This window comes from Anomaloglossus baeobatrachus, chromosome 5 (assembly GCF_048569485.1).
Source record: "Anomaloglossus baeobatrachus isolate aAnoBae1 chromosome 5, aAnoBae1.hap1, whole genome shotgun sequence".
In the NCBI taxonomy this organism is placed as follows: Eukaryota; Metazoa; Chordata; class Amphibia; order Anura; family Aromobatidae; genus Anomaloglossus; species Anomaloglossus baeobatrachus.
In genome coordinates this window covers 74,252,136-74,266,447 of record NC_134357.1, presented here as the reverse complement: position 1 = coordinate 74,266,447, position 14,312 = coordinate 74,252,136, and the positions used below count along the sequence as shown (strand labels likewise).

Below are 14,312 nucleotides of genomic sequence, written 5' to 3'. Positions count from 1 at the left end.
GCTAACTGGTAATTCTTGGGGGAATGAGGCACTAAAGCAAAATGTCTTTATATCTGGTAAAATTTAATTTGCAACTCATCCAATCTGTGTAGGTACAGGAAGTATTGGATGTAAGGTGCAGCAGAGTGCAGCTCTGAAAAGAACGCCGGGTCACCTGTACATGTGGCACTTCTGGAAGATATACCTAGCTACGTGAATAATTAACAGGAGATTCTGGCTTCTGTGCTGCGGAAGTAAGGAGAGCTGAGGAGAAGAGGGGTATTTGGTTCCAAAATGTACATCATGACTCATCTGTGCACTAACATCAGAGAAATACATTAAAGTAATATAAAATATACAAATATAAAAATCAAACAATCACATCCATAAAGCAATTACAATAGAGATCTAATATAGAATTATTATAGCAGAATATAATACTTTAGGTAGCTTATTATTGCAATGTGGTTTACATATTTCCCTAAATACCAATGAATATGTCGCAGTAACAGCTTTGTATGCTGCAAACTCCCATCTCTGCCGGTCGACAGCCCTGGATCATATGACAGGTTGCTGTTACACTTCATAGCACTGCATAACAAACACAAAGGATGGAAGCTATTTAACCTATTCCCCTCCGTTTCGTCTATATGAAAATACTCTACTGATATTTCCCCTGTAAGCTGTTCATAAAGAGGATTAGGAAACTGAAAATTTGCCTAAAATAATTTTTCTAAATGTATGTTGCCTACAGTGACACATGGTGGTGGCAGTGTGCTTATGTACGGCTGGTGTGGGGGACCTACATGTCATTGATGGTATCATGATGTCCTGCTCTAAATTGGAAGGGACTCCGTGCTCTTGGTAGACGTGCGCTTTCCTATCATGATAATGATCCAAAAAACACACATCTTCTGTATTTCAGAAGAATAGAGTCAACGTGATTTAGGGGCCAAGTGTCTCCTGATCTGAACCCAACCAAACACCTATGAGGAATTCTGAAGAGACAAGTCGTCATCACTCTCCATCCAACATCCAGGCTCTAAGAGGTCGTTCTTGAAGAATGGAAACAGATATATGTTGTAATATGTCACCAACTTGTTCCTTCCATGTCTACAAGACTTGGCGCTGTCCTTAATATTCATGGGGGTAATACAAAATACTACATGTAGTAGTTTTTGATATGGGGTGTATTCATTTTTACATAAACTAATAAGTAAAACTAAATATTTTGTAATTAAAGTTCTATTATTAAACTTACTTTCATGTTACCGGTTCAAAAAAAAATGTTCTATGAAACTCAGTCTTGTTAAGTGAGATCTTACTTTTCAAAGGGGGTGTACTCAATTATAATGAAAATAAACCTATTTTCAATTTTTGGCAATTGTGTTCCGCAGATTCCTTTATTTCTATTGATATCCTAATCAGCTAATCACCTAATCGGCAGCTAAATAGGAAAGGGTTCTTTACAGTTAGAGCAGTCAGACTGTGGAATGCCGACCACAAGAGGTAGTAATGGCAGATACTATAACAGCTTTTCTAAAAGGGCTGGATGATTTCCTCAGTACACACAATATTGTCGACTATAAATGACTTGATGACAAAATATATAATTGGTGGAGGAAGGTTGAACTAGATGGACCGGGGGCTTTTTTCAACCTATGTAACAATTCACAAGGATCGAAGCGTGGACCCTCTAATCTGAGCTGTGAGTGTGCGCAGCTGTATGTTTTGCTACTTGATCTTACTTGTCACTTGTGTTTCGCCATGATAATAGGAAAAATTATAGTTGGATAATGGGGAGGCAGAACACTTCTATCCAGACCTATTCTCATACATAAAATAAAAATAAATAAAATAAATCTTTATTTTTATATAGCGCTAACATATTCCACAGCGCTTTACATGCATCAGGAACACTGTCCCCATTGGGGCTCACAATCTAAATTCCCTATCTGTATGTCTTTGGAGTGTGGGAGGAAACTGGAGAACCCGGAGGAAACCCTCGCAAATGCGGGGAGATGATACAGATTCCTTGCAGATAGTGCCCTTGGTGGGATTCGAACCCAGGACCCCAGCGCTGCAAGACTGCAGTGCTAACCACTGAGCCACCACAAGACTGCAGTGCTAACCACTGAGCTACCACAAGACTACAGTGCTAACCACTGAGCCACCACAAGACTGCAGTGCTAACCACTGAGCCACCACAAGACTGCAGTGCTAAACACTGAGCCACCACAAGACTGCAGTGCTAACCACTGAGCCAACATGCCACTCATACATTGCGTTGGGCTACGCCATCTGTCTGTACCTAAACAGCAGGATTTTCCCCATTGAAAGGATTCTGCTGCTGATTTTTGTATGATATGCTATAACCTTTCCATTGTCTTGTAATATACAGTTTTTTACTTTGTCTCTTGAGTAATTCAACTTCTCGATGACTTTCTTTGTGTCCAGCTCCATATACATTGTATCATTGTTCAACCTCCTGTATTCATCTTCCAGATCCGGAGCCAAAACTTATTTTGCAGGACACAAATAGGCAACAAAACGCTAAGATCTGACAGCAGATTGCTTATGATGCTGATTGTTATTTTTTAACTTTGTATCAATGCAATAAATAGAACAAAAATGTGCATTAATCATAAACAAAACACACAAATATAAACTGTTTACAAATAAACAAGTGAAATCTTCTCTGTGCAGTAATCCCTGGTGCATTATCACTACAAGTAGGTTACAAACTTTCACTATTGCATATAAAGACATTTACAAAGAGGCTCAGGGGCAGTATTATCATTGAGACATCTGCTGCCAGGCTCGCAGCACTGGGTGCACTTGCAGCAAAAAGCATCTGAAGCTCAAGCAACTATTTCTCAACTAAATGACAAATAACCCTTGAAAGGGAGAACAATATCACAGGCAGAACATGCACTTACCTTACATTGGTGGCTGCAGATGGATCTGATGCTGTTCTGCTTCCTCTGACTCTTGTGTTACATCACTGGCCTGTACATGTGTGAGATGACAGGTGAGCACCAGCGCCTTCTGGTGGCTCTGCACAGCCAATAGGAGGAGCCGTGTACAGGCAGGGTAACATAGTCATAATATGCAGGTAGCTGTACTGCGTGCACTGTAGACCATGCACTTAATTACAGACATGGAGGAATGCAATTTAGTGATAGTGATAAAGGTGAATCCCTCAAGGTTCAGGGCACTCGTAAAGTATTATTTCTCCTGGTAGGAAAAACGCAGTGCAAAAATGCAAATTAATGATACACTTTTGCTTCGTTTCAAGGTTCAGGGTACCTGCACTCGCAAGGTATTATTTCTCTTAGGCTGGATCACATCTATGCGAGTAAAATCGGTCCGAGTTGGCTGAAAAAAACTCGGCTGATTTTAGTTCCCGTTAGGTCCGAGTGCAACGCAAGTGCGATGCTTTTTCTGAATAAATTAATGATTTTACTAGCGTGTGTAATGTGTAGGGATGCGTATTTTTTACTATGTCATCTGCCATTCAGCTCTGCTACATGGCCGCTGACAGCAGACACAGACAGCCATGTAGCAGAGCTGAATGGCAGATGACAGCAGACACAGACAGAGCCGCACGATCAGAATGAACTCGGGTTAACTTCACCCGACTTCATTGTCATGCTGCGGCTCTGTCTGTGCCGCATCCTGATTAGCGGTCACCAGTGAAGGGCTCACCGGTGACCGCTAATCCCCTGAGTGACTGAAGTTAGCAGCCCTCTCTCATACTCACCGATCCCCGGCACGGCGCTGCACAGCGTTCACACTGCTGCGGCGGCTTTTACTATTTTGAAAAAGCCGGCCGCTCATTAAACAATCTCGTATTCCCTGCTTTACCCGCCCACCGGCGCCTATGATTGGTTGCAGTGAGACACGCCCCCACGCTGAGTGACAGGTGTGTCACTGCACCCAATCACAGCAGCCGGTGGGCGTGTCTATACTGTGCAGTGAAATAAATAATTAAAAAAAACGGCGTGCGGTCCCCCCCAGTTTCAATACCAGCCAGATAAAGCCATACGGCTGAAGGCTGGTATTCTCAGGATGGGGAGCCCCACGTTATGGGGAGCCCCCCAGCCTAACAATATCAGTCAGCAGCCGCCCAGAATTGCCGCATACATTAGATGCGACAGTTCTGGGACTGTACCCGGCTCTTCCCGATTTGCCCTGGTGCGTTGGCAAATCGGGGTAATAAGGAGTTATTGGCAGCCCATAGCTGCCAATAACTCCTAGATTAATCATGTCAGGCGTCTATGAGATACCTTCCATGATTAATCTTTAAGTTACAGTAAATAAACACACACACCCGAAAAATCCTTTATTAGAAATAAAAAACTAACAAATTCCCTGGTTCACCACTTTAATAAGCCCCAAAAAGTCCTCCATGTCCGGCGTAATCCAGGATGGTCCAGCGTCGCTTCAAGCTCTGCTGCATGGAGGTGACCAGAGCTGCAGCAGACACCGCCGCTCCTGTCAGCTCCACGTAGCAACTGAGGTGAGTATCGCGATCAGCTGAGCTGTCACTGAGGTTACCCGCTGTCACTGTTGGAGGATCCAGCGGTGGCCGCGGGAACCTCAGTGACAGCTCAGCTGACCGCGATACTCACCTCAGTTGCTGCATGGAGCTGACAGGAGCGGCGGTGTCTGCTGCAGCTCTTGCCACCTTCATGCAGCAGAGCTGGAAGCGACGCTGGACCATCCTGGATTACGCCGGACATAGAGGGCTTTTTGGGGCTTATTAAATTGTTGAACCAGGGAATTTGTTAGTGTTTTTTATTTCTAATAAAGGATTTTTTCGGGTGTGTGTGTTTATTTACTGTAACTTAAAGATTAATCATGGAAGGTATCTCATAGACGCCTGACATGATTAATCTAGGATTAAGTGGCAGCTATGGGCTGCCAATAACTCCTTATTACCCCGATTTGCCAACGCACCAGGGCGCTGTCCGTTTTTAAAGGTCCGCATTCTTACCCAATTAACGTTGTTAATCATTCATCATGAGATCCTGGTGTTGTTGATTGCCTTCAATTGACCTGATAGATTGGAAACAAGTGTTTCAGATTTCGTGAGTAAAAACGGACACGGACGATACGTGCTGAACACGGACATACTCCGTGTGCAGTCCATGCAGGCACGGACCCATAGACTAAAGCGGGTCTGTGCCTGCGTGCTGCCGGCCAAAAACGGACATGTTGTCCGTGTAGAAAAGCGCACACACGTACTTACCACACGGACACACGTTCCATGTGATTTTACGTGTGTGTGCCATCTACCATTGAATAACATGGGTCTCCGTGTGTACGTGTCTCCGGTACGTGCAAATACGTACCGCACACATACAAAAAAAACGGATGTGTGTTGCGGGTCTAAAAGAAGTGAGATGCTGTGGCTTTAAATCTTCAAGGAGAAAATACTCAATGTGTGCACAAGACTTCATGATTCTCACTCACTTTGCTGGCAGCAGGATTCCCTCCAGGTTTTGTGACAAATCTGGACTGAAAAAATGCAAACAAATCTGCAATGAGTGCACACAACCTTAAGGGGGCTTTTCACGCAGCGATATCGCTAGCAAGTGTACCCGCCCCCGACGTTTGTGCATCACGGGCAAATTGCTGCCTGTGGCGCACAATATCGTTCAGAGCCGTCACACGGGACTTACCTGCCTAGCGACGTCGCTGTTGCCGGCAAACCGCCTCCTTTCTAAGGGGGAGGTTCGGGCGGCGTCACAGTGGCGTCACTAAGCGGCCGCCCAATAGAAGCGGAGGGGCAGAGATGAGCGGCCGTAATATCCCGCTCACCTTCTTCCTTCTTCATTGCCGGCGGCCGCAGGTAAGCTGTAGTTCGTCATTCCCAATAAGGTGTCACACGTAGCGATGTGTGCTGCCTCGGGAACGACGAACAACCTGCGTCCTCAACAACCAACGATTTTTTGAAAATGAACGACGTGTCAATGATGGACGATTTGGTTAGTATTTTCCATCGTTAACTGCTGCTCGTTGGTGTCACACGCAACGACGTCACTAACGATGACGTCAGTGTTTTGGATGTAGTGTGTTTTTGCGGCGTCCAAAACGCTGCGTTGTACAGTACAAACACAGTGGATGGGATTTCTAGAAATCTCGTGCCCACTGTGCTTGTTTTTATTGCAGCAAACACTGAGCTACGGTGCGTCTTTCCAGACCGCAGCATGTCACTTGTTTGCTGCGGATTCTCATGCGTCCTCCGTAGGGAGAACACAAGCGAGAGACCGCAGCGCACTGAACCCTGATCATGGGCACGGGCAGCTGCGGTCTCCTGAGTTCTCCTGCGGAGGAGACACGTGGCCCCGCAGGTCAGGATCATGGGCACATACCCTTAGGTTATGTGCACATGTGTATTTGGTTGCAGAAATTTCTGAACTAATTTAGCATCTCTTGGCAGGAAAAACATCAAGCAAAAAATTTTTGCATGCATTATTACATTATTTTCAATGGTGAAAAAAAGCACGCAAAAGTGCTGAAATAATTGACATATTGCATATTATTTTCTGAACCAAATCTGCAAGAAGAACATACTCAGTGTCTGTAGTACACTTCAGGATTCTTATTGACGTTGCTGGATTTTCTTGCAGTTTTGTGCAAAACTGCACTAAAAAAACACATAAAAAGTGATGAAAACGCACTGTGTGCACACAGCCTTAGGCCTCTTTCACACGTCCGTGAAAATCACGCACGTTTTTCACGGACGTGTCAAAGGTGCGTATTGTCCTCCGTGTGCCGTTTTTATGGCACACGTGTGTTCTCCGTGTGATATACGTGATAACACACGGAGAACGGGAACTTTCTGCTCACCTGTCCCTGGTGTTGCTGTCCGTGGTGCTTCCGCCCGCAGTGAAGTGAATATGCGATGATCATAATGAACGGGGGTCGGTAGCAAGTGACAGCAGCGGCAGAGACAGCAGGGCTGGAGAAGTTGAGTATATATATATATATATATATATATATTTTGTTTTTTGCAAACGGGTGTTTTCTCCGGTGGTCCGTGTGCGGGCCGTGTGAATCCTGTGATGCCGGAGAAAAACGGACATGTCCACGTGTGGCGCACATGGGCACACCTATGCGCCACACGTACACACGGTCCATAGCAAAACATGCACGTGTGCGCAGACCCATTGATTTTAATGGGTCTACGTGTGCCCGTGTCTCTGGTACGTGAGGAAACGGACCAAACACGTACCGGAGAAACGGACGCGTGAAGGAGGCCTTAGAGTTGTTGAGTGGTGCTATTTAAAGGGAACCTGTCATGTAAAATCTGCTATCAGTCAGTGCTGGGGACGCGGTTACAGCCAACACATACTATGCACAATGCAATAACTGAAACTGTGCCTGCGCCACCACTATAACTGAAGGTTTGAGGCTCCTGGGAGGTATAAAGATCATTTCCTCCCAGCAGCGGGGCTCTCAGTGTGATGGCCAGAACACTATTAACATGCAGATTAACACCATATCTGCAGGTTAATAGCGTGACAGCTTCCCTCTAAACAGTTCAGACACTCTGAACTCACTGATCCGTTTTTTCAATGCTGGTGGAGCCAGATGTACACTAGTCTCTGTTCACAGGTCCTGCAGCCAAGCTTACATTCAGTTCAATAGAAACAAGAGTGGACATACCATTGGTGCAGCCTGTACACAATAACACAGGGGTTCAAGAGGTCGGGAGCTCATTTCCATGTCTAAGGCTAGTTTCCGAATCCGCTGGGTCCGTTGCTGCGTCGTTTTGACGCATCCGTTATTTTTGTGGTGTCAACGAATGCAACGGGTCCGTTATTTCACAGGAATCCGTTAGCTGATTCCTGTGAAATAACGGACCGTTGCATCCGTTTGGCGTCCGTTAGGCGTCCGTCTAACGGAATCCGTCAGCTCTGTTTTATTTCTTTTTTCATTATTTTCCATTCTGGGCATGCTCAGTATAAATTAACGGAATCCAGCAGCGGATTCCGTTGTTAAGCACTTAGCAACGGAATCCGCTACCATAGGGAACCATTATAAATTTTAACGGAACCAACGGAATCCGTTGGTTGGCGTCATTTTGACACAAGCATTTAACGTTACATTCTGCGTTGCTTCCGCTTGGCGGAAGCAACGGAGCATCGGCCAATGGAAGCAACGCAGGTACTTTTGGCACAATCCGTCATCAATGCAAGTCTATGGGTAACAACGGAATCCGTTAACGGATTCCGTTGTTTCCCAAGACAGCGGATTGCGTATTTCATGCGAGTGCGAGTTGTCTTCTCACTGTTATATTGGATTGCACTCGTCTGTGAAAATCGCAAGTGGAACCGAGGCCTAATGGTGTTTATTGCAAGTATTTTAAATCTCTAAAAAAAGAGTGAATGAAGGAGGCCGTAGGAATCGGATATGTCCATGCAGAATGTAAATTCAGAAAAAAAAAATTGTAAAAATTGTACAAATTTGACTCTTTTGACTAATTGTGGCTTAGTGATGTATTGTATCCAATACATTGAAAAGAATAAAGTCTGCAGTTAAAATCAATTGACTTCTTGTGTTTTTAACCTTTTCGCACCAGAGCCTGTTTTTGCCTTTGTCACCGGGCCAATTTTTTCATTTCTAACCAGTGTCAATTTGACAGATTAAAACTCTAAAGCTTCATCGGATGCGGGTGAATCTGAGATAGTTTCTTCGTGACATATTGTAGTTCAGGATAAGGGTAAAATTAAGATGATATCTTTTATGTTTATTTGTGAAAATATCGGGAATTTAGGAAAAATTTTGAAAATGTCGCTATTTTCAAACTTTTAATTTTTATACTCTTAACCCAGAGTTATGTCACACAAAAAAGTTACTAAGTAACATTTCCCACTTGTCTACTTTACATCAGCGCAATTTTAAAACATAATTTTTTTTGTTAGGAAGTTAGAAGGGTTCGAAGTTCATCAGCAATTTCTCATTTTTCCAACAAAATTTACAAAACTACTTTTTTAGGGACCACATCACATTTGAAATGACTTTGAGAGGCCTAAGCGAAAGAAAATACCCAAAAGTGACACCATTCTAAAAACTGCACCCCTCACACTGCTCAAAAGCGCATCCAAGAAGTTTATTAACCCTTTAGGTTCTTCAAAAGAACCAAAGCAATGTGGAATTAAAAATGAAAATTTTACTTTTTCCCACAGAAATGTTACTTTAGCCTAAAATTTTGCATTTTCACTAGAGTAATAGTAAAAAATGCTCCATGTAATTTATTGTGCGATTTCCCCTGAGTACGCTGATACCTCATAAGTGGTGTAAAACTACAGTTTGGGTGCACGGCAGGGCGTGGAAGGAAAGTAGCGCTGTTTGAATTTTTGAAGGCAAAAGTAGCCGGAATCATTAGCAGATGCCATGTCGGGTTCGGAAACCCTCTGAGGTGCCTAAACCATGGAGCTCCCCCACAAGTGACCCCATTTTTGGAAACTAGACCCTTCGTGCAATTTATCTAGATGTTTGGTGAGCACCTGGAACCCCCTGGAGCTTCACAGAAGTTTATAACGTTGAGCTGTGAAAATGAAAAAATACATTTTTACCACAAAATTGTTACTTAAACAGGCAGCTTTTTTTCACAAGGGTATCAGGAAAAAGTACACCATAACATGTATTGTGCAATTTCTCCTGAGTATACAGATACCTCATATGTGGTGGAAATCAATTGTTTGGGTGGACAGCAGGGCTCGGAAGGGATGGAGCGCCATTTCAATTTTAGAGCGCACAATGGTCTGGAATAGATAGCGGATGCAATGTCGTGTTGGAGAGAGCCATGTGAGGTCTTATTTTTGCGGGATGAGTTGATGTTTCTATTGGTACCATTTACGCCAAATAACATTTTTGAATCATTTTTTATTCTCATTTTTGGTAGGCAGGATTAACATGAAACGGCAATTCAGGAATTGTTTTTTGCGTTTTGTTTTTTTACTTTTCTTAACATTTTTACCTGGTCCTATATGGGACTTTCACTTTTCTTAGTCTGAATTCTGGTATAATGCATTGCCATGCAGTAGCAACATACTGTAACAATGCACTATATAGGCAGCGTCAGCCTGCAGATCACCCATCAGACCCTGCTGCAGGCTGGGTCTGATAGGCCACCGTACATGGCAGACCAGGAGGTATTCATGTGAGTTCTGGCTGCCATGACAACCCTCAGGTCCTCTGTGATAGTGACACAGGAGACCCGGGAGAGGTAAGAGAAGCAATCACTGCTCCTCTGTTACTTCTATGTGCCGCGACTGCTACTGATCGCTCCACATAGACGAATGCAAAGGGTTAACATCACCAGGATTTGATCCAATCAGGTCCTGGTGATGTCTCTGGGCAGAACTACCTTTCTGCACCGGAAACCCTGTGATGGCAGCATGTAGGGGGTTGTGATCTCCTACTGACCGCCGACCGTAAAAAAACGCTAGCGCTGTACAGAGCCCAGCAAGCTCTGACGTAAATTTACAGTGGGCGGTACTGAAGCAGTTAAAACACAAGTACATTTTTTTGCATGAACTCTGGCAGGATTTACACTGCTGATACTGTAATACGACACTAAATAGTGAAGCCAGCACCTGTGCCCCATGATTTATACTAACAGGAAATATATGAATTTTAAACTGCATTACTGCTATATACAGGGCCGGATTATAGGCGGGGCAGGCGGGGCTTCAGCCCCGGGGCCCCCACCAAAAGAGCTTCTAAGGGGGCCCCCACCACCAGGGCCATACTTGCCACTGTAGAGACAGTCTAATAAATCGGCTGTGTTTTCGGGGGGGGGGGGTGCACCGCTATTTATTTGTATCTGCATCTTTAAGACGCAAAGACAAACTGCGGGCACAGGACGCTGATTGACCCCGGAAGTACCAGCGCTTGCACTTCCGAGGTCAGAGGTGTGCCAATGAGCTCCCTGCTATATGCTGCAGCCGTACCCAGCGAGGGGCTGGGGGGGCAGCTGCCCCCCCCTAGAAGCAGGGGTACGGTGTAGTGGGCCGCTGTATCTGCTGTCTCCGCCGCGCTCCTCAGCAGTGTGTACATGCCGGGCACACTAGCAGGAGCAGGAGGCAGTGCTCTGTGCTGTGCTGGCTCTGCTGTGTGCTGCTGTGTGCCCGGCATGTACACACTGCAGAGGAGCGCAGCAGAGCCGGTGACCGCAGGCTCGTCCTTCCTATTCAAATGTATTTGCGTCTTTCAGACGTAAATACATTTGAACAGCGTGCCGGGACTGAGCCCCGCCCCCGACGTGCAGCAACGTGATGAGATCAGCACCTTGCTGACATCACAGTGCTGCGGGTGCCACACAGGGGACATCAGGAAGCGAGCGCTCCATGACGGAGCTGAAGAGACAGGTTTAATTAATGGGGATGAGTGGGGAGGGGCTGAGGACACATAACGGGGAACATTTGTGAAGGAACACAGCTTTGTGACAGGCAGAGAAGAACTGTATTCCGAGGGAGGGGGGAGGCAGTGTGTAGTGATGGGGCAGTGTAATTTGTGTGTGTAGGGGGTGATGAGGGTTGCATTGTATTGTGTGTGGGGGTAGAGGTAATGGAGGGTGCATTGTATTGTGTGTGGGGGGAGGGGTAATGGAGGGTGCATTGTAGTGTGTGTGTGTGTGTGTGTGTGTGTGATGGGGGTGCATTGTATTGTGTGTGGGGGGAGGGGTAATGGGGGGTGCATTGTATTGTGTGTGGGGGGGAGGGGTAATGGGGGGTGCATTGTATTGTGTGTGTGGGGGGAGGGGTAATGGGGGGGTGCATTGTGTGTGTGTGTGTGTGTGTGTGTGTCAGAGCTGTGTGTGTAAGAAGCAGTACTGTGTGTGTGTGTATATGAATTAGAGCAGTCTGTGCGGCCCCCCCAGAACTATATGGGTCCCCCAGAGCGCTATGTCGCCCATCCCAGTAATGAGTACACCACCAGAGCTGTTTGCCACTTCAGTAACGTCTATGCCCCCTGCCCCTCCTGTAATGTATATATTGTAGCCCCCAGCCCCTCCTGTGATGTATATACAGCAGTGCTGTTGTGGCGCCCCTGAGGCTTCTGTCGCCATAGGTCATTGCACCCCACCAGCGGTGTGATGCCCCATTCTGGGAGAGGAAGAGAGTGAACTCCGGTCCCCTGGTAAATCCACACTACACCCATTGTTAGGTACATACTGGGACCAGGGAAAGTGGCAGGCAACCCTCCCATGCTGCATGCTGAGAGGGGCTGTAAGACCCATCCCTGCTCCCATAGGGTGGTAGCTTAGCAACTGGGGAGGTGGGAGGAGCCATCTGAGAGCAGAGACAGAGAGGAAGGTCTAGTGAAGTCAGTCTACCTCAGGGAGAGAGAGAGTGAGCATGTAGTTGGAGGAGAAGAACGAGAGAAAGGAGGGAGGAGGAGGCCTGCTGGAGGCAGGCAAGGAGGAGAAAGAAAAGAAAGAAGGAAAGAAAGCTCCAAGTCAGACAGGAGCAGAGAAACCGAAGGAGACGCTTCCTGGTGAAGACCCTGGGACCCAGAGGTCCAGGTGACACCACGTAGGAGACAGAAGGAGTCGCAGGGCCGCGGGTAGTCCTGGAGGTCCCACGAGCAGTCCTTGTTAGGTACCGAAGAGAGGGCCTAGAGGCGCCACGGGTAGTTGCAGGCTGCGGTGGCCTGTTCCACATTAACATCGGTGGAGTGATTAAGCTGCGACAGGGGACGGTCCCTAGAGACTGGAGGAGTGCAAAGACAATCTCCAAACAGTAAAAACCGAGGCCCAGGGACGTTGTAAGCTCCCAGGGCCAGAACCCATAGCAGACTTCCAGAAAAGGGGTAATCAGCCGACAGGTGACCCCCCAGCCTGGAGGCTGTAGTGAAGGCCAAGCCAGGTCTATCCTAACAAAGGCAAGGCTAAGGAAGACAGCGGAAGAAAGAGACACTAAGAGAAAGGCACCGGCTTTTACTCTCAGAATCACCCAGAAACGGCGGAGGTCCCTGACTGTGGTCCCAGCAGTCCAAGGGTCCCTGCAGCTGTGACAAGACGTGTGAGTAAAGAACTTGAACTGCACCCTTGAAGTGGTCTCTGTTATTTCGGCTGCATAGACACTCACAAGCACCAACTGTGCCCCGGGCATCGCTCCACCTGTGGGGAGCAGTACTACCATTGCTGCCATAACATCATCCCGGAGGCCTCACACAGCAGTGGCGGCTTATTAGCCGCATACCACAGGTGGCGTCACGAACACAACCATTAACAAGCAAGCCACATATTCTACTGACACCCACCAAGGCCACGGAGCCGGGCCCAGCCACCACTGACTACCACCGGACTAGTCCGGCCCGGCACCGGGTGTCCCATAGCCCTGGGGTGGGCGAGTCACTGTCAATCTGCAGTCACATCTGTTAGTGACAGCCATCGTGAAACACAGCCACATGTCCTGAAGGAGCTGGACGGAAACAAGCGGGAGAGGTGAGTAAGGCTGCTGGCGACTTCCCCATATTAATACCTGTAAGGGCTCATGCGCACGTAACTGCTGAATAATCTGCAGCGATTTGACAGCACATGTGTGCGTCAAATCGCTGCAGAAACACTGCATAATGGATGCAGTTTTTCTGTACAAAAAAAGCCGATTTCATGCGCTATGGCTGCTGCTCCCGCCATAGACAGAGTGGGAGCTGCATCCATAGCGCACGGAATAATTGACATGCTCATTTTATGAACGCACAGATTTGGGTCAATATTTTAGCACCCAAATCGCTGCGTTCATAAAAGCAATGTGCGCACGTGTCATGCACAATCTTCATAGATTGTGCAGGGGACGCAGGACGCATGCATTTACACTGCAGTGCTATGCGCAGCGTAAATGCATGGAATTACGCAACGTGCGCACGAGCCCTAATGCATCTGTGTCTGCATGTATGTCAGTGTATATGACTGTGCATATATTTGTCTGTTTATATGTATTTTTCTGCTCTATTTATCTTCAAATATGTATATGTACGTATGCCTGTATGTGTATGTGCGTGTCTGTGTGTGGATGGGGTCCACTGAGACTCTTTCACCCGTAGGCCACAAAAACCTGGAGCCGGCCATCGCTGCCTTAACATTGGGATCAATAAAAAAATATGTGAGTAAAGCAGGCTTTACACGCTACAATATATCTTACGATGTGTCGGCGGGGTCACATCGTAAGTGACGCACATCCAGCATCGTTAGTGATATTGTAGTGTGTGACAGCTACGAGCGACTCTAATTGTGCGTTAAAACGTTGATCGCATACACGGCGTTCAATTTCTAAAGATTGAACGTCCGGTTGTTCAATGTTTCCGAAGCA

The 14,312-nt window shown here is 46.5% G+C and overlaps 1 protein-coding gene across 2 annotated transcripts in view; it reads right to left on the bottom strand.

The window, feature by feature from the left end:
* Positions 1–2,962, bottom strand: part of PDZD7 (PDZ domain containing 7) — a 133,776-nt gene extending 130,814 nt beyond the window's left edge. For both annotated transcript variants that reach the window (XM_075352312.1, XM_075352313.1), the window contains exon 1: positions 2,919–2,962. The gene's annotated coding sequence lies outside the window, so the exon portion shown is untranslated. The remainder of the gene's footprint in view (positions 1–2,918) is intronic.
* Between the last annotated feature and the right edge of the window lie 11,350 nt (positions 2,963–14,312).